Below are 20135 nucleotides of genomic sequence, written 5' to 3'. Positions count from 1 at the left end.
TTCCAAACCTCAGCACACAATAAAAACGAGATATTTCATTTAGACATTATAAGAACTGGATTTATAATAAAATAAAATGAAAAGAGATAGTGCTTAGAGAAACAACAACAAAATCTTCAAAACCGGTTAAAGGAGTTAGCCAGCGTGCTTTAGGCAGACAGTAAGGGAAGGGTCCCTGGAGAACACCCAACCTGCCCCACAAGTGCCTACACCAGATATTTTGAGCAGATAAGAGAACTTGCATAGGGTACAGCCTAAACATGCCTGCAGAAGATTAAGGGTCCACATGCATACAGGGGGGGATGGAATGGATCCACCTGGAATTCGTGCCTTATACAATCAAAGAACCAGCTCCATCAGCTTATAAAAGCTCTTGTACTCAGCTATGAAGGGCAACTGGAAACCTGCTTTCAGGACCTCCCTTTTTGATGAGAGTTTTTCTTTTCACTTAATAAATTCTACTCCACTCACTCTTCGAGTGTCCTCATGCCTGATTTTTCCTGGTTGTTAGACAAGAACCTGGACCTAGCTGAGCTAAGGACATAAAATCCTGCATCACCAGAAATCACCCCAAGGCTCCAAGGGGAAACGTTGTGTTCATAAACACCAACAAGAAAATTAGAAAGTGACCATGGTGTTAATTGCACTGGCTCACAGCTCTCCTCCTCAAAGTATTCGCCACTTGGAAAAAAAATTACCAGTCCTGGACCAGTGTGAAATTTGAAAACTTTCCTGTAGCATTAGACTTCACTGGTGAAGAGAAATGCATCAACCTCAACAAGTACCAGCAGTATCATATATATATATATATATATATATATATATATATATATACCAGTTTACCAGTTACAGGAGAAAGTCCTAGACCAAAAATAGAGTGCACCTAACAAATATATGTTAAGAAATGATACTAGAAATTGTTTCAGCAATCAGATATTTATTGATACAAAAAGCAAACAAACTACGTTGTGTATTAGTTTGCTAGGGATTCATAACAAAATACCACAAACTGGGTAGATTAAGCAGAAGAAATTTATTTCCTCACAGTTCTAGAGGCTGGAAGTCTGAGATCAAGGGGTCATGAGGATTGGGTCCTGCTGAAACTCTTTCTTGGCTTGCACGTGGCTGCCCTCTCTCTGCCTCTTCACTTGGTCATTCCTTCCTGTGCTCTCATCTCTGGTAGCTCTTGCTTTTCTTAAAGGGACACCAGCCATTTTAGATTGGGGCCAAACACGAGAGGCCTTTTAATCTAATCATCTCTTTAACGACCTTATCTCCAAAAATGTACTGGAGATTGGGACTTTGATGTGAATTTGACAACACATTTCAGACAATAACACTCTCTTCCTTCCCAAACAGATAAAAAAGACCTTTTACAATAAATCATTTGACACTGAGTTTTTTACCCCCTTTCTAACTCCCAATTAGTAACTCTCTGGATTTCAAAGAATCAGATTTTATTTATTTATTTATTTATTTATTTTTGAGATGGAGTTTCGCTGTTGTTACCCAGACTGGAGTGCAATGGCACGATCTCAGCTCACCACAACCTCCTTCTTCTGGGTTCAAGCAATTCTCCTGCCTCAGCCTCCCAAAGAGCTGGGACTACAGGCGTGCACCACCATGCCCAGCTAATTTTTTCTATTTTTAGTAGAGACGGGGTTTCACCTTGTTGACCCGTCTCCATCTCTTGACCTCGTGATCCACCCGCCTCGGCCTCCTAAAGTGCTGGGATTATAGGCATGAGCCACCGCGCGCGGCAGAATCAGTTTTTAAAATTGCTTTGAAGCTTGCTAAGAGCATTTAAATAAAGACAGGCATCACAGGGAAATAAACCTTAACTGCTGTGGAATTGCGAGAATCTTTGCTGATTGGGAGTCATTTTTCTGTACGCTAGAGAGAATGCTTTTGTGATTTAAGAGCCAACGGAAATGTGAAGTTTGGGTAACTGCAGGGACTGTCATTGCCTCCTTGACATATGCTCTACCCCTCTCCTATTGTACAGCAGCAAGTACTTTGAAGGACCAGTGCTTGCTGCTGGTTCCAGCCCATGGGACCTCATCCACTGCCTATGCCTGTCTTCCAATCTGCATACAGGAGCTGTCAGCTACACTGATTGGTTCAGAAGTATATACGTGAAATACTTTGCTTCAAACGAGATAAAGCCAAAAACTTTTGACTATTGGGAAAAAAGGTAATTATCTTTTTACTTAATCTAAGACATTCTGTTTATAATTGGAGAATATTATAGGAAGATGTGATACTTACAAATGCAATCACTGTTTGTAGGCATAGGAAAAGTTAAGTCACAGAATGAAGCTTTCCATGGAATAAAAAAAGAGCCAATAGAACTGTAAAAAAATAGAGTGATTTGACCAGATTATACCCAATGTCCATCAATCTCTGAACTCTTAAATTAATAAATGTGTTTTCCTTTAGAGAGCTTAAGAAGTACATTCTGTGTCATACGACCAAAAATATGTCTACTTTTATAGCTTATAATTTTCAACTAATGTGTTATGTAACTAAATACTGTTTGATTGCTTTTATATTACTCTTAGAATTTAAGAAAAATAGTATTTTTAAAAAATAAAATTTGACCAGATAAGTTGGCTAGACAACTAAATAACTAAAAACTCAACATTAACAGAGGATCACCATTTGTGAAAATGATTTTGCTACTCTGTGCTCATGTATTTCTTTCACTTTTGCTAATATACAACTTTTAGAAGCACAATGAATATTATTAATTTGATACTATAAAACATGTCTTGAGCTCTGATTTAATGAGTGATATAAACTACCACTACCTATTTTGTGAAGGCAAAGGTTATTTCAAACAGATTAACCACTGGATTGAAAGCATCTCTTCTACTTTTTTTCCCTCACTCACATTGAAAACTCCTGCTAAAATGAGGTTAATGTGGCAGAAATATACAGTCTGATGATCAAATCCAGAAACAAAAGATAAATATAGTAGATCCCCCTCCAGGAGAATTAAGATTTTAATCATTTCCTCTTCAGATTGAGATTGGCTGCTGGCCATTACTTAGCAAAAGAAATGTCTCTGAAAGGGGCAGGAAATTAAAATGCAAATGGTATAAAGAAATAAAGACATTCCATTTTTAAAATGACAGCAGTGATCCTAGCATTCGTAATTGAAAACTATAAGGAAATTGGAGAAGTGAGAATCAAGACAAAGTGATAAATGAGAGACCTCAGGAGGTTGGTAGCATTTCCCATAGTCTTATTTAACAAATTACTGTTTTTGTCTTGCCTGAGTGAAGACCTTTGTAAAGATCTGAGATTTAATGGTCATTATATTGATGCAGATACCTTTGTAGCAGAAATCATAGGATTTGTATTTTCTTAGCTAAATTCAGTCTAACTCTGACTTTTCAGGGCATTTCTCAATTTCATACTTGGGAAGAGATCTGAGAAGTATTTATAGCATTTTCTCACACTGTCTACTCATAGGGAATCCCGCACACTTAGAAGAAATGTCAGCTTTTCTACTATCACCCAATATAAATTAGTTCACAGCAACCCTTAATGCCAAACGTCCTTTTGTGATTTTAAGGAAAAGAGAGCAGGGAAAAATGAAGCAGCTGGCTGAGGGAGGGCACGGAGCACATCCAGATAAGTTAAAGTGAATCAAGTCCCAGACGGTCTGATATGCTTTTTAACTTTTGATGCTCTTCCAAAATTGTTTATATGTATTTCTTTACCATATTTGGATCCTCAAACATTTATCTTGCTCACTACCCATGACGACTAAATACTTTTTGTAAGTACCCCAATTTTATATTTATGTATTAAACAGGAGAAATGGAAGGGCTTTTTTAAAAGGCACTTCATTCCTTTTACTGATGGGCATAATTACTGGCTCCTCTATCATACCTAAGCAATCGGAGTTCATTTAGGACAGTTCCTGATTAGATTTTTATAGTTTTCCAAGGTTTCCAGATTCAATTTGCCTATTCTCTGTGAGGCAAAGCTCAGCTTTCATTGAACTGTGTTGTGGGACTGCAAACACTTTTTATATTATGCTTCTCAGGTATTGTTTTGAATACATATGCATTTTTAGCAACTTTCTTCTGGAGGGCAATCATTATCTATTTACAACTTTATCAACTGAATGGTCGATAATTTTAAATTATTTGTACTTGGCAGAATAGTCATAGGCCAAGTCATACAACAAATCATAGTCCAAAATGACTACATAGCAAATCAGTGAGCTGTGACCCTAAGTAGGCAGGCACTTAAGTAAGTCCTAATGGAGTCCCTTCATCTTAAATAGCAGTGGCTGGAGAGAGGATTGTGCAAAAAGGACATTTTATAAAATTATAATTATCCAGAATTTTTCAAGCCTCATTCCAATAATCCATTTTATTCAGAAAATACCTATTGAACAATTGCTATGTACCAGGAGCAAGGCTTTTATTTATGAACAAAACAGACATCACCCTGACCTTCCCAGTGCTTTTGGTTCAGTGGAAGAGATAGGCAGTGCCAAGCACTTAGAACTCAATACAAGGAGTTCTATGAGAGAGGACAGGGCACTCTAGAAGACAGGATGGGTGCCAGATGCCTGTGGGAGGGATACCCACATATAAATGTAGGTCATTACACAAATCTTCAAATCTGAACCTCAGGGATTAGGTCTGGGCTGAATTTTTAGACTTGGATCTCACAAGCATGTACAGTGTGTAATAAGTAAAACTATGACAGGTAAGAGATGACCCATTAGATGAGCCTATGACCAAAGACAGAATCCTGAGTAGCACTGGACATTAAAAGACAGGCTCCTTCTCTATGGTATCTCAAAATATAATGCTAATCTCTCCCTATGTAAAGATGGGAACTGTTTCAATGGCACTAAATATATCTCTAAGTTTTTTTCTATAAGCTCTGGAATCAAGTGGACCTGGGCATAGATGTGTCCTCTGATCCCTTTTTGAATGCTTCTCTACTTTATCTCTCTGATATCCTTGCTGGAACTTCTTCAAGATTGCCATTGTTTTCTATCCCAAATTATGATGCTTTACAAATCATTTTATGGTAAGAAGTAGGCTCTGGCAATTAAAAATAGTTTCAAAGCTCACAGTTGTGTCTTCATTATATAACTCCTTTTATACTGAATTGTTGCTTCCTGGAGAAAGAGAAAGGGTAAAATATTCCTTAGGTTCAAAATATCCTGGCTGAAATGCAAAGCTCATGAGAGACACAGATAGTGAATCTGAATATAACAAAATTCAGCTCACAGCTTTGTGTAACTGGTCTCTTGAGAATTTAGGGGAGTTTTATTCTGCAAAACTTTGCACAATGATTCCTCCCATTGAACTAGCATAAAGATGTGCTCTGAAGCCATTTGTAGTGCCCTGAAGCAAGGAGGAAGGCAGAACTGATGTCTTTACCTGATAAAATCTTTAAGGAAGGCTGGTCTCTTAAAGTATGTCTGCACTTGGCCTGATAACAGAAAAACAATTTCATTTCACTTCAGGCGGTACAGACAAGAAAGGCAAGTAGGATTTCTTCATTCTCTTTGACAGATTTTCTTTTCTCTATGTTAAAAAGTGATTATCTCCTTCAGACATTGTAATGTATTTTGGAAAAAAATTCTATTATACATAATTACAATGGCCTGCCCATGGAATGAAGCTCATATTGAAGTAGAAGTTAACCTAAAGATAACCCACTATCAAGTTTAATCAAAGCATTAAAGCCTCAAGCAGGATTCTCCTCACTTTCCCTTCCAGTTTAAATTTAACATCTATTTTAGCTTTCCAAATGATTTCAGGTTGAAACATTTTTCTTGCTGTTACCCACTCTGCTAAGTTTGAAAATCATATTTCCAAAATGTCAATTAGCATTCTATTTGCTATCTGCAAATCTAAATTGTGAAATCACACTTTTCCTTTCTGTAGCCAAGTTGATAAAGATAATTAGAAAGCTTATATCAGTGGTACAGCTCAAATCTCAAGACAAATTAAGTAACTTACTATTATAAAACTTCAAAAGCTAAAACGGGAACAAAGTAGGAGTGTTAGAGTGTTATATCGCCCTTACCCCTAGTCCTAGGGAATGATATATATCTTTTATTATAATTATCCCTGTCAGGTTAGCTCCACATAGCTCATATGATAGATTTTAACTGTTCACAGATCCATGGTATTCTGGAAAGAGGCAGAGAGTCTTCAAATTGGTGCTGCAGGTGAAACACAGGGCAATTTTCAGTGGCACGTGGGTTAGTCTCTACTGCGGCTGTGCCTTTTCTCCACTTTAAGGAATTGTTGAGCATGAGCTGGCATCACCTCCTTCAATCCATCCTACACACTGCTGCCAGAATAAATCTCCAAAAGCACAATTCTGGTTCTGTCATTCTCCTTCTTAAAACCCTTTATGCCTGGTCCAAGCCTGATGATTAAAGTGCCCGTCAGACATTCAAAGCTTTGCACCATCTACCACCTCACAGCCCATTGTTCTCTTTCATATACTAGAGACTCAGGAAGATCAAGTCCTCTTTTCAATTGGTGCCTCACACCTCCTTCTCCCATTGCTTTTTCCTTGGAATGCTGGATTCATCACCCTCCCTACTAATTTCCATATTTTAACGTCAAGGTCTATCAAAAATGCCACTTTGCTTACAATGACTTTCCTGATTCCTAATTGCTCCAGCTGGAGTAACTTCCTTCTTCTGAATTCTAAGGTCATTTTATCTGAAACTGACACCATTTAGTATAGCATGAAAGTATAGTATATAACATCATACTACTGACACCATTTTCTCTTGTTGTATTGTATTCTTGGACACGACTTATCCCTCCTAAGAGAATCAAGACCCAAGTAGGCAGAGTTTATCTTTTGCTCTAGAAATATAATTATTACAAATTCATAGAGAATAAAGTGATGGTTGCCACAGGCTGGGAAGGGTAATGGAGAAGAGGGATAAGTAAAGGAGGATTAATGAGTACAAAAATACAGTTAGATAAAGTAAAATCTAGTGTTCGGTGGCACAATAGGGTGACTATAGCTAACAATAACTTATTGTATATTTCAAAATAACTATAAGAGTGGAATTGAAACATTCCTAACACAAAAAATGATAAAAGCTTAAAGTGATGGATACCTCAATTACCCTGATTTGATCATTACAGATTATATACTGTATCCAAACATCACATGTGCATTTAGGTACAACTATTATGTGTCCACAATAATTAGAAATAAAGCAATTTTTTAGAATTTAGGCAAAGAAATTCTTATGATGGAGCACAAGATATATTTTTTTTCACAATGTTCATGTTTCAATAAGGCTTATTCTCAGTTCTGCTGACAATGACAAATAAGTGAGTTTTTTGATGTTGATAATACGCACACACCTGATCTAAGGCAATGGGAGTTCTATGAGTTAGTGAAATTACAGTACTTCTTTAGAAGGGTATCCTGAGAAAACATTTGTTTCAGGGTTTAAAATTATTCACTCCTTTGGGCTAAAAGGGATGGAGGAATACATTTTAAGTTAATATTTTCATTTTATCCCCAAAATGTTTCATTGTGTTTCTAATACAGACATTTTTTTGTCTGTCTTAAACTTGGTTACATGTCATCTAAATTAATAATTATGTTCCTCATTAAAAATGCACTCTGGCGATAGAAGAATTGAATTTAATTTAACAAAATTGCATGGATAAAGGCAGTCTATCATTTTCATTCAGCTGGTGCAGTGGCATGATCTCAGCTCACAGCTTACTGAAACCTCCGCTTCCCAGGTTCAAGTGATTCTTCTGCTTCAGCCTCCCAAGTAGCTGGGATTACAGGCACATGCCACCACACCCAGATGATTTTTGTATTTTTAGTTAGAGATAACATTTCACCATATTGTCCAAACTTGTCTCAAACTCCTCACCTCAGGTAATCCACCTGCTTCAACCTCCCAAAGTACTGGAATTATAGGCATGAGCTACCATGCCTGGCTTCAAGTAGTTCAAAATCTTACAGCCCATAGTTTAAGTCAGAGTCATATAAAACTAGTTAGAGAACATTTTGCTGGAATTTGTGTACATGTACAGACTCAGAATAGCAACAACTCATTTGTTTAAATTTTCATGTGTTTACACTACTATATGAGTGGTCACTTAAAAAATTATGGTCTTTTCAACCCTTTTACAAAATATATACTATCTGGAGTAATATAAACCTCAGGCGGTACAAAACTTTTACAACTTGAGCTTCTCCAGGGCCACTCCAGACTTTGGATTATTTAAGGGTTTGATAGGGTCAATGAAAGTATCAAGAACTCAGGAATAAATAGTCTTCAGAACACATTTCCACAGTTCGACTGATTATACCACGTAGTTTTTAACTGAAAGCAAAATTGTAAATTTGAAAAAGCCAGCAATCTGAATCTGTTTTGATGCACTACAGTGTACTCACTCATTTTAATTATCCACCTTAATGGGATACTTGCTTGATGATTAAATTCCCCAGAGCTTCATGGAGCTGTTAAAATCAAATCGTTGTGGAGATAGAAGGGACTTTGCAATCTTTCCAGATCCAATTTCCTATTTTCTAAGTTAGAATCTGAGACCCTGAGTGGTAATTATATGAGATCATTTAATCAACTAGAACTTAGATTTTTACATTCCTAGCTTAGTGATAAGTCTATTGCACTAAACAGTTGGAAAGATTTTTAGTTGCCATCAGCTTTGTGAGATATTTGCTGTGTTAGATAGGGTTTTTAATGAAGGACTGGACTTCAATTAATTGCACACGGGCTGCCCAGTTTCAACACTTCTTTTCTTCCTAACATAAATGTTGCTTTTAAAGTCTTTGCTTTGCAGTGTTTCTAAAACTAATTTTCTCTTTGGTGCTCTTTATCCCATGTTCAGTTCTTTTGCCTCTTAAAGGTTCTTTTACCTTTATCTCTGATATAGCACCATATCAAACACACTTTTTCACCCTGAAATATTAACTATATCGTACTCCCAGAGCATCTTTTATCTAGTGTGACTGCGATATCTTCAAAGAACTCCTACAGATTATTTATGCAAGCCTGAATCCATCATGGCTGGCCATGATCAAGTGATGCTTTAGCACTGTGTATGAGATTGTTTGAAAAAAAACCCTGGGGTCTTCATTCAATTAGCATGCAAAGGATAAAGAGTTAAGAAATCTTCCCTCTAGATCCCACTAGTAGCAAATGTTCACATTGCTTCTAGATATATGAAGATTTACTTCTTTCTTTGGGTTTAATAATTACAGTTATAGGCTTCTGAAGCTTAAGTTTTTCAGAAAACACATAGCTTTAGTATTTTTATTTTCCACAGTTGCTCATCTTTATCTTTTGCCTTAACAAAAACATGAGGATAATACAAATCTGGAACTGTGCACAGTGGCTCACGCCTGTAATCCCAGGACTTTCGGACTGCAAGGTGGGCAGATCACCTAAAGTCAGGAGTTTGAGACCAGCCTGGCCAACATGATGAAACTGCCCTGTCCACTAAAAATGCAAAAATTAGCCAGTTGTCATGGGGCATGCCTGTAATCCCAGGTACTCAGGAATCTGAGGTAGGAGAATCCCTTAAACCAGGAAGACAAAGGTTGCAGTGGGCCAAGATCATGCCACTGCACTCCAGCCTGGGCAACAGAGGGAGACTCTATCTCAAAAAAAAAAAAAAAAATGGACAGGTGCAGAGAAAAGATCATGCTATTCTAAAATTCGATGAAAAAAGGGGAGAATTGCTTTATCTTGTATGTGAGAAGGTAATTGTGTTTGCACAGTTTTTGTTACTCTTTGGCCTGTTAATTCTTTTCTTTCTATTTAATTTCTGGAAGAGAAGCATCTGTGTGTAAGGTATTTTATATTTCATTATGAAATAATAAAGAAGCTAAAACAAGCTTGATTAAATTACAGCTATTCAAAGACAGGGAATTTTCAGTTCCAGATTTGGTGTTGTACAATTGGGCTTGTCAATTACCAGCAATAAAACCTTGGCTTGAGCAGATCCATGAGTATATTTAGCTGGCTCCTGGATGCACCCTTTGAAATAAATTTAAACTCCATTTTACCATTTTGCAATAAAAGAAAACTTCCAACAAGTAGTAATACTATTTTGTGGTGATATGGGAAAGAATGAGAAGGTACATAAACTAGAAATTTAGAGATATCCCTTTGGCTTTCTTCTGTGACAAAGTGCCACTCTAGAGTTAATTTATTTCTCTTTAAATGTAGTTCTAAAAATGAAAAGCAAAGAACATTTGCCATATGCATAATAAATAAAGAGGGCTTTTTTTTTTTTAAATCTTACCAAATTACTCAATTCTTAGAAAGTACAGGCCTTTACCCTGGACTATAAACATATAACCCCTCATATTTTCCTTGTAGTTTGCAATTTTTTTAATGTTTAAATTAGACCCATATTTTAAATTTTGTGTTTAAATTGTGTAGTTTGCAAACTGTTTATTTTTATGTTTAAATTAGACCCATATTTAAAATTTTGTGTTTAAAAGATAACTAGCATCATTAATAAATACATTCCAGTATTCAATGTGTACCAAATTATAAAGTAGATACAAAGGTTCTTGAGCTATCCACAACCTAGTAGAGTGACAGGATATCACTTAGGGACTTGTACAAAGCTGCATGGCCAAAAGCAGCCTCTGCAGTTGAGAAGCTCACGTCTGATAAAATAAGGTAGATCACATCTCTTCCATTCAATTCTACCAGTCCTTTCCATCTCACTTTGGAGTCAAAATCTGGCCAGGTATGGTAGCTCATGCCTACAATTCCAACACTCTGGGAGGTTTAGGTGCGGTCCCTTGAGCCCAGGAGTTTGAGACTAGCGCTGGCAACCTAATAAGACCATCTCTACAAATAATTAGTGGAGCTGGTGGCATGTGCCTGTAGTCCCAGCTACTTGGGAGGCTGAGGTGGGAGGATCACTTGAGCCTGGGAGGTTGAGGCTGCAGTGAGCAGTGGTCATGCCACTACATGCCAGCCTGGGTGACAGAGTAAGATTGTGGCTAAAAAAAAAAAATGATGTAATGAAATAAAGCAATTAAAATAGAAGTCCAAATCCTTACTGTGACCTTGTGACCTACAACTTGTGAGGGCCTTCCTCCCAGCCCTTGCCTAGATGTACTCTGTCAACACCATTTCTTACTGTTGCCCCAACAAGCCATGCACAATCCTGTCTCAGGGCCTTTGCACATCTGTCTGGAAGCTTTCTTAAGGTATCAGCAAGGTCGGTTCCTTCACTTTATTCAAATCTTCACTCAAGTTACCATAGTGAAGCCTTCTTTGACCACCATCCCTAAAAAACTCACTCTTCCATTTCATATTTATCTTTTTTAGCATTAATTACCATCCAACATACCATGCATTGTACTTATTTGTCTTTTGCATTGTCTCTTTTGAAACACAATGCAAGATTCTTGATAGTAGGAAATTTTGACTCCTTCATTCTCTGCTGTATCCTCTGTGCCTGAAACAGTGACCGCTACATAGTAGCTGCTCAGTAAATGTCTGTTCAATGGATGGATAAATAAGACAAAAGGATGTATCCACTAATAGCTATGATATAATAAAGAAATTAAATAGTATAGAGAATGGATACAGTTCTTAAATTATTACTACATATCTATGTTTCAGGATAGTTTTTGGCAAGTAAAATTCTTGCAATTTGTTTTCTTGTCAGTAAAATGGACTTATATGGTTAATAAAATACCTTCTCTCTCCTCATAAATACTGATGATACACTGTTGTTTTTTCTTTAGTTTTTCTTTTTTTTACTTTAAAGTGGAACTAGGAATATATCTGTTCTTTTCTGAGAGTAATTATTAAAGTGCATCTTTAATTGTTATGAATCATTCCACTTAAAATAGGCGGTGTTTAATAATAGGTCCTAAATATGAAATCAATTCTTATTTTCTTTTATAATTAACCTCCTCCCATTTGGAATCTTAATAGCTGAAATCACAGAGATCCATAGTGTTTTTAATCAAATTAGCAAGCAGATTTCCTCCTTTATTGCCCTTCCATAAAAATCTGTTTAGCATAAAATGAGGATGCTGTAGCATTTCCAGGCAATATTTGATTATGTACAGACTTAAATGCTTTCAATTCTACCCAATTATTGGATGGTGAATCTAATTATATCTTCACTTCTAATTTAGCAATCTGTTTTTCCAGTTGTTTCAATCTGGAATATCACTCTTTTCTCCTATAAGCAGAAAAAAGATATAATAGCCCTGCATAGCATTGATCAAGCAATTTCCCTAAATGAATAACTGCTGTTCCTTATGGGCAGCACTGGAAGCTGCAAACAAATGCCATCATTCGTTCAACTAATTGCAAAAAAAAAAAATCACTAAGGAAGAAAGAAGATTTAGAAACTAACTTCCCACAAAAGCAGGAGTCACAGATGCTATAATAAAGTTTGCATTACTCTATGTATATGTGTGTGTGCAGCTGAAGGCTTCATGTCAAGAAAAAATATCCAGGAGAGAGTACTGAACAAGAGCAGGGTAAACGGGAGGCCCAGTTTGGAGAGGAAGAGCACAGGAATTAAGGGGTACAATTCACTGTTTTATCTGGGAAGACTCATCTCTTCACTTGCTGAGTTGGGGCTCTCTAAGTACCCGACCAGAGTTACTTATTTTCAAGTGGCAAAAATTAAAAGCAGCTGAGTGATATGGAAAAAGCAAGGGTGATCTGCTTAAATTATTTAAATGGACATCTCTCTGTCCTCTGTTAGCATCTTACGGGGTAGTACATTCCCACTTACGTTTGTGCAAAGACAGTGACTAGGCCATCTTACCTAAAATTTCAATCCAGCCAATGATTTTATATTATTATATTTTAAAATAATCTTATTGGACAAATACTGGTAGTAAACAGTTGCAAATGGCCCTGTACCTGTACCTAACACATACGTATTGAGGATGTGGTATTTCTGAGAATTGCGAGTTGAGATATGGAGAAAGGGTATATTAAAAACAAGAAGAAGGAAAGGACAAAAGGGAGGGAATGGTAGGAAAGGGGAGAAGGATAAAGAAAGAGGAGGAGGCCGGACGCGGTGGTTCGTGCCTGTAATCCAAGTATTTTGGGAGGCCGAGGTGGGTGGATCACGAGGTCAAGAGATCACGACAATCCTGGCCAACATGGTGAAACCTCGTCTCTACTGAAAATTCAAAAATTAGTTGGGTGTGGTGGTGCACGCCTGTAGTACCAATTACTCAGGAGGCTGAGGCAGAAGAATTGTTTGAATTAGTGAGGCAGAGATTCCAGTGAGCCAAGATCATACCACTGTGCTCTAGCCTGAATGACAGAGCAAGATTCCTTCTCAAAAAAAAAAAAAAAAAGTAAGATGAGGAGATGAAAGAAAGGAAAGCATGAAGGAAGGAACCATCTGAACTACCTGTGTTAAGAAACTACCTCCTTATTTAACTGTTAGTTCCTGTCTGGGTTCTTATCATCCTTACTCTTTAGCCATACTGAAAGGCTTATAGTTTCCTAAGCACACTAAGTTTCATTCCAGTCATTGCCTCTGCTCATATTCCTCCCTATCTGGAATGCACATTCTAGGAAATAGTTTCTAAACCTCTAGACCTTTCCTGACCACCACTCTGCTTGAGTCCTACACCGCTGTTCCTTACTCAGTGATTGAAATGCTTTTGGCAAATATTAATTTGTATGAACACTTGCCTTCCTTGGGCCAGAAACCACTTAAGGCAAGGAGGTATGTTTAACCTCTGGTTTTTCTAGAACCTAGCACAGTGCCTGGCATACGTACACTCAATGAATGCGTATGAAATGAATGCCTGTGAAGGAATCCTCAACTTGTCAATATTGTTTTCCTCCTACTGCACAGAAGAAATAACACACATAGCATTTATGTGCGATTCATGATTCATGCAGGAATAGCATTCATGTATGATCAAACTCCTGATTTCTTATGTTATTTCATCCTTATCACAAAACTTACAAGGCCAATGGTGTTTGTATTAGCATTTTCCAGGTAGAGAACTAAGGTATAAAGAGGTTAAGTAACTCGTCCAAGTCCACGTCCAAGGTCATGCAATCACATGAATTTGGTCTGAAAGAGATAGTAGATAAGAACACATTCTTGGGAGTTGAAATGGTCTTGGCTTCATCTCTTGCCATGACATTGATGAGTTACACTTAGGGAAAAACTCGTGTCTTAGTTCTTTTGGTCTGTGTAACAAACACCATCAACTGAGTGGCTTATGTACAACAAAAATTTATGTGTCATCATTTTGGAAGCAGAGAAGTCCAAGATCATGGTGCCAACACGTTAGGTATCTGGTGAGGGCCATCTTCTCACTGTGTTCTCACATAGCAGAAAAGGGTGAGGCAGCTCTTTAGGGCTTCTTTCATAAGGGTACTAATACCATTAATGAGGGTTCTGCCCTCCTGACCTAATTACTTCTTCTACCTAATTCCATCGAGTTGATGATTAGGTTTTCAACATAGGAATTTTGGGAGGGGCACAAACATTCAGACCACAGCAACTCTAAAGTTCACTAAAATTCTAATTTTCTTTCTAAAATGTAGACAAAATATTTACCTTATCAAAACCACAGGCTTTTGTGAAGATAACATGATATAATCTATGTAAAAATAGTTTTGAAAATTATATATTGCTATCACTTTATTTTATAATAGTGACAAAATATTGATAATCCTATATATATCTTCCCTATAGCTATGCCCTTTCTTGGGTTAAAAAAAAAAGAAACCTTTATTGGCATAAAATATAGTGTCAAAAACTGTTTATATGTAAATACTACTCCCTATACATAGTATGTGTATTTTAAAGAAATTTTTGAGAATGCATAAACAAAATAATGTATCATGATCCTTCTGTTTGCTATTTCTCTCTGAAATTTTTGTTAACAACCTGTAATACTGACCTCATAATAGACTTGCACACAGAAAAAAAAAATGAACTTCTCAGGTAAGGGTGGGACATACACAAAAGAGAGTGAAAATACAGCCTTTGATATAGGATCAGATTCACTTAGTTATGGTATCTTAATTAACAATGAACTATTAAATAGCATTTCATCCAAGTCTGTCCTGAGTCTGATCATTTCTTCCTTTATAGATCTCCTGGTATTTGGCCTCTTGTTCACTTTTGGTAAGATGGACCAGCTTGGTCTCTCTGATTACTATTGTAGAACTGACATTAACATAGTCCAGACCTCTGCTGGCAAGGAGGAGTATTCATAACTGGAATGTGCCTCATTTATTTTTCCATTTATAGCCAAAGGGAATAAAATTGAGTACTTCTCAAGATAGGAGATTAATCTTATCTTTAGTTATCCCTTACTACTTGTTAATATAAGAAGCAGCTATACTGATGAATTAGGGAGCTAGAAACTTGCCTTAGGACTAAAAATTTAAATGGGATTGATTTTCTTTGCCACATTCCTGTACCCTGTTCAACCTCTGAAATTGTTAGGCTTTAGAAGAATTGTACAGTTTCTTAGCAATATTCACCAGTAAAACATTCCAGTGTGTAAGCTGTTGGTCTTATTCCTGACACTGCATATTAAAATATCTTTTCACTGCCTGTAATCCCAGCACTTTGGGAGACCAAAGCTGGCAGATCACGAGGTCAAGAGATCAAGATGATACTGACCAACATGGTGAAACCCAGCCCCTATTAAAAATACAAAAATTAGCTGGGCATGGTGGCATATGCCTGTAGTCCCAGCTACTGGAAGGCTGAGGCAGGAGAATTGCTAGAACCTGGGAGATGGAGGTTGCAGTGAGCTGAGATTGTGCAGCTGAGATTGTGCCATTGCACTCCAGCCTGGCAATAGAGTGAGACTCCATCTAAAAAAAAATTTTTTTTCACCAATATACATATGTTGTATACATGTGTTTGGAATAAGTAATCCCTTCAGAGGGCTGGGATGTAAAATGGAGAAAGGATAAAATTAGAATTGGAAGATGGGTACACAGCAGACAAGAAGAGAGAAATTATAAACTATAGCAAAGAAAAGCAGCCAAGCCATAGCTAGGAAAGTCTCAAAGGCAACAGCCAGAATCTGGAGAAGTAGTAGTGTGCCAGTGAGGTAAGTCCTAGTGAGGACTGGTTTATCACTGCCACATTCCCCAGATCTCCCACAATCCCCAGATTCTCAGCTTGCAACATACTTCTTGAGGTCTCTTTAAAAATCTGAAGGGAGTTAATTCGTTATGTTCCCATTCCCACTGTTGTAGCTTATGACACAAAGTGCAACCCTCTGAATACCTGCCCTCTCCTTCCCATTCAACTCTACACTGCTCTGCTGCTCTGCTTTCCTCTCTTTTGACCCAAATCCCAGCTTCTCTGATCCCGCTAGAACCCTCCACTTTCTTGCTTTAATTTCCTCATTCTCCCTTGAGGCTTTTCATTCTCCTACATCCCACCTGATTCAGTCTTTTTTGCAGAACTTACCAGAACATTTTGTATGTTAATAGAAAGATGCAGAGGGGACCATAATTGGCAACATTTCTGAAACCTATTTGATCATGGAACACTTTCTCTTTTTTCATAGAATAGTTAATAACAATCTCTGATAACTAGTAGTATTCCCAATTTTGGAAAATGATACAAAAGCCTATATATTCTGTCTAGATTTTATCATTAAGATTAATATTGTAAAAGTATAAAAAAAGTAATAAAAATGCATTTCAGAAAAAACTTATCATTAAAGGATAGCTTCCATATTATGTTATAGATAACCTGTCACAACCATAATGCCTTTGAGATAATTTCAAAAATTTCATTAATTTTAATTAAAGAAATAAAAACAATCCCATGTCTAGCTATATTTAGTAAAAATTGAATATTCTATCCAAATTCCTCTTTATAACCAACAAATTGAAGTGTTAAGGTCAATATAACATAAAACAAGTGTTTATCATTCAAATGTAACTGCATTTTTGTGAAAATTTTAGGTACATAATGCATGGCATACTTAGATATTTGAACATTATACTTGAAGAATATGAATATTCCCAGTGGTAAGAGTAGATCAAAGGCAGAAGACTTGCCCAACACTGTGATGTGGTTTGGCTATATCTCCACCCAAATCCCATCCCATAATCTCAGAGAGTCATGGATGGGATGCAGTGGGAGGTAATTGAATCATGGGGATGGGTTTTTCTGTGCTATTCTTGTGACAGCAAATATGTCTCATGAGATCTGATGGCTTCATAAATGACAATTGCTTGGCATACACTATTTTGTCTGCCACCATGTAAGATGTGGCTTTGCTCCTCCTTCACTTTCTGCCATGTTTGTAAACCCTCCCCTACCAGGTGGAAATGTAACTTGATTAAATCTCTTTTTCTTTATAAATTACCCAGCCTCAGGTATTTATTCATAGCAGTATGAAAATGGACTAATACAGTAGTTTGTACCACTTAATGGGGTGCTGCTATCAAGATATATGAAAATTTAGAAGCGACTTTCAAACTGGGTAACAGCGTAGGTTGGAATAGTTTGGAGGTCTCAGAAGAAGAGAGGAAGATGTAGGAAAGTGTGCAATGTCCTATAGACTTGAAGGGCTCAGAAGACAGATGTGGAAACATTGGGAACTTTATTTAGAGACTTGAATGCCTTTGACCAAAATGCGGATAGTGATATGGACAGTAATGTCTAGACTGAGGTGGTCTCAGATGGAGATGTGGAACTTATTGGAAACTGGAGTAAAGATCTCTCTTGCTATGCAAAGAGACTGATGGTATTTTGCCCCTGACCCAGAGATCCATAAAACTTTGAAATTTAAAGAGATAATTTAGGGTATCTGGAAGAAGAAATTTATAAGTGGCAAAGCATGCAAGAGGAATCAGAGAATAAAAGCTTGGAAAACTTGCAGCCTGATAGTGTGATAGAAAAGAAAACTCCATTTTTGGGGGAGAAATTCAAACTGGTTGCAGAAATTTTCATAAGTAATGAGAAGCCACATGTTAATCACCATGACAATAGGAAAAATGTCTCCAGGAAATGTCAGAAACCTTCACAGCAGCCCTTCCCATCACAGGCATGGAAGCCCCACTTTATGCAGCCTCAGGACATGGTGTCCCCTGTGTCTCAGCTGCTTCAGCTTCAGACATGTTTAAAAGGGGTCAATGTAGAGCTCAGGCTGTTGCTTTAGAGTGTGCAAGCTCCAAGCCTTGGCAGCTTACAAGTGATGTTGAGTCTGTGGGTCCATAGCAGTCAAGAATTGAAGGTTAGAGACCTAAGATTTGATTTCAGAGGGTGTATGGAAATGCCTGGATGTTGAGGCAGAATTTTGCTGCAAGGGTGGAGCCCTCATGGAAAACCTCTGCTAGGATAGTGCAGAAGGAATGTGTGGGATGAGAACCCCCACAAAGTGCTCCCACTGGGGAACTGCCTATGGAGTTGCTAGAAGAGGGCCACTATCCTGCAGACCTCAGAGAGATAGATACACTAACAGTTTGCACCATGAACCTGGAAAAGCTTCTGGCACTCAACACCAGAGTGTTGAAAGCAGCCAGGAGAAGGCCTCTGCAAACACAGGGGCAGAACTGCACAAGATCATGGGAACCCACCTTTTGCATCAGCATGACCTGGATTTGAGACATGGAGTCAAAGGAGACCTTTTGAAGCTTTAAGATTTGAATGCCCTGCTGGATTTTGAATTTGAATGGGCCTGTAGGGCTTTCATTTTGGTCATTTTCTCCAACTTGCAACAGGTATATTTACACCATGCATGTTCTCCTATTTTATCTAGGAAGTAGCTAACTTGCTTTTGATTTTACAGGCTCATAGGTGGAAGGTACTTTCCTTGCCTCAGATGAGAAATTGGACTATGGACTTTTGAGGTAATGCTGAAATTAGTTAAGACTTTGGGGGACTGTTGAGAATGCATGATTGGTTTTGAAATGGGAGTATATGAGATATGGGAGGGGCCAGGAGCAGTATGATATGGTTTGGCTGTGTCCCCACCCAAATCTCATCTTGAATTATAGCTTCCATAATCCCCATATGTCATTGGATGACCTGGTGGGAGGTATTTGAATCATAAGGGCAGGTGTTCCCATGGTATTCTGAAGACAGTGAATAAGCCTCATGAGATGTGATGGTTTTATAAAGGGCACTTCCCCTGTAAACACTCTCTTGCCTACTGCCATGTAAGATGTGCCTATGCTTCTTTCTTCTTCACTTTCTGCCATGATTGTGAGGCCTCCCTAGTCATGTGAAACTGTAAATCATTAAACCTCTTTCTCTTTATAAATTACCCAGTCTCAGATATTTCTTCATAGCAGTATAAAAATGGCCTCGAATACACCTGTAATGTTAATTTATAGCTACTCATCATTTTTAAACATGGGTATTAAATTGAGATTTGCATTATGTGCATTTAAAGCAATCAATAAGTAATTGATATATTTTTCCAAAAGGGTGATCTCTGCCTTGCTGGTGCCTAATTCTTGTGACACTTTTTGTTTGAGAGTTTTACCTAAAAGCTGCATTTAAGTATTTCTAAAAGGGAAATTTCTACTTTAAAATAAATAACACATGCTGCAGAAAAGATAAGCTTCTGGTATCAAATTCATTTGCAGATACTTAAAAAAACTGTCTGTTATAGTTACAATTGATGTAAGAGTTAAAAAGGAAATAAAAAGATGCCTTATTAATAAGCCAATTCAGTCCTGAATGCAGTTGCCCAGGTTTGGAGTTGCTGACAGACTATACAATCATATAATTTCAGACTGTTAATTGTGTCCTCAACCTTGTTGCTAACCATATGTGTTAAGAGTTTTTGCTCTCTTTTTTGCATGAAGTGCCATTTTTAAATTTCACTTCCCCTGTAAAATTGAAGTGTCAAAAAAAAAAAAAGGAAGGAACACATAGGTGCTTGTATTTTTTAATTCAAGAATATTCCTTCACATATTCTTTTTTGAAAGCCATAATTTTTGTCAGCATTCTGATCTATTTTTATAATAAAACAAAGAAAAAAAGGAAGTGCATAAAAGAAAGAGTAACAAATAAAAATCAAGCAAAAATTGCCCTTCGCCTTTGCTAAGATTATCTTGACTCATTCATCCAAAGACCCATAATTCCTCTTTCCTTGTCTACAAAGTCATT

General features: G+C 37.3%; 1 protein-coding gene across 8 annotated transcripts in view; it reads right to left on the bottom strand.

Annotated features, from left to right (window-relative positions):
• FUT9 (fucosyltransferase 9) overlaps positions 1-20135 on the bottom strand; it is a 187875-nt gene that overhangs the window by 49909 nt on the left and 117831 nt on the right. Inside the window, exon 4 of one of the 8 annotated variants that reach the window (XR_008480753.2) lies at positions 2264-2351. The exons of the other annotated variants lie outside the window; for them this stretch is intronic. The gene's annotated coding sequence lies outside the window, so the exon portion shown is untranslated. Of the gene's footprint in view, positions 1-2263; positions 2352-20135 lie in introns of those variants that run through there. 8 annotated transcript variants of the gene reach the window in all.

This window comes from Callithrix jacchus, chromosome 4 (assembly GCF_049354715.1).
Source record: "Callithrix jacchus isolate 240 chromosome 4, calJac240_pri, whole genome shotgun sequence".
Classification (NCBI taxonomy): domain Eukaryota; kingdom Metazoa; phylum Chordata; class Mammalia; order Primates; family Cebidae; genus Callithrix; species Callithrix jacchus.
The sequence above is the reverse complement of the archived record's forward strand: the minus strand, read 5'-3'. Positions and strand labels throughout refer to the sequence as shown.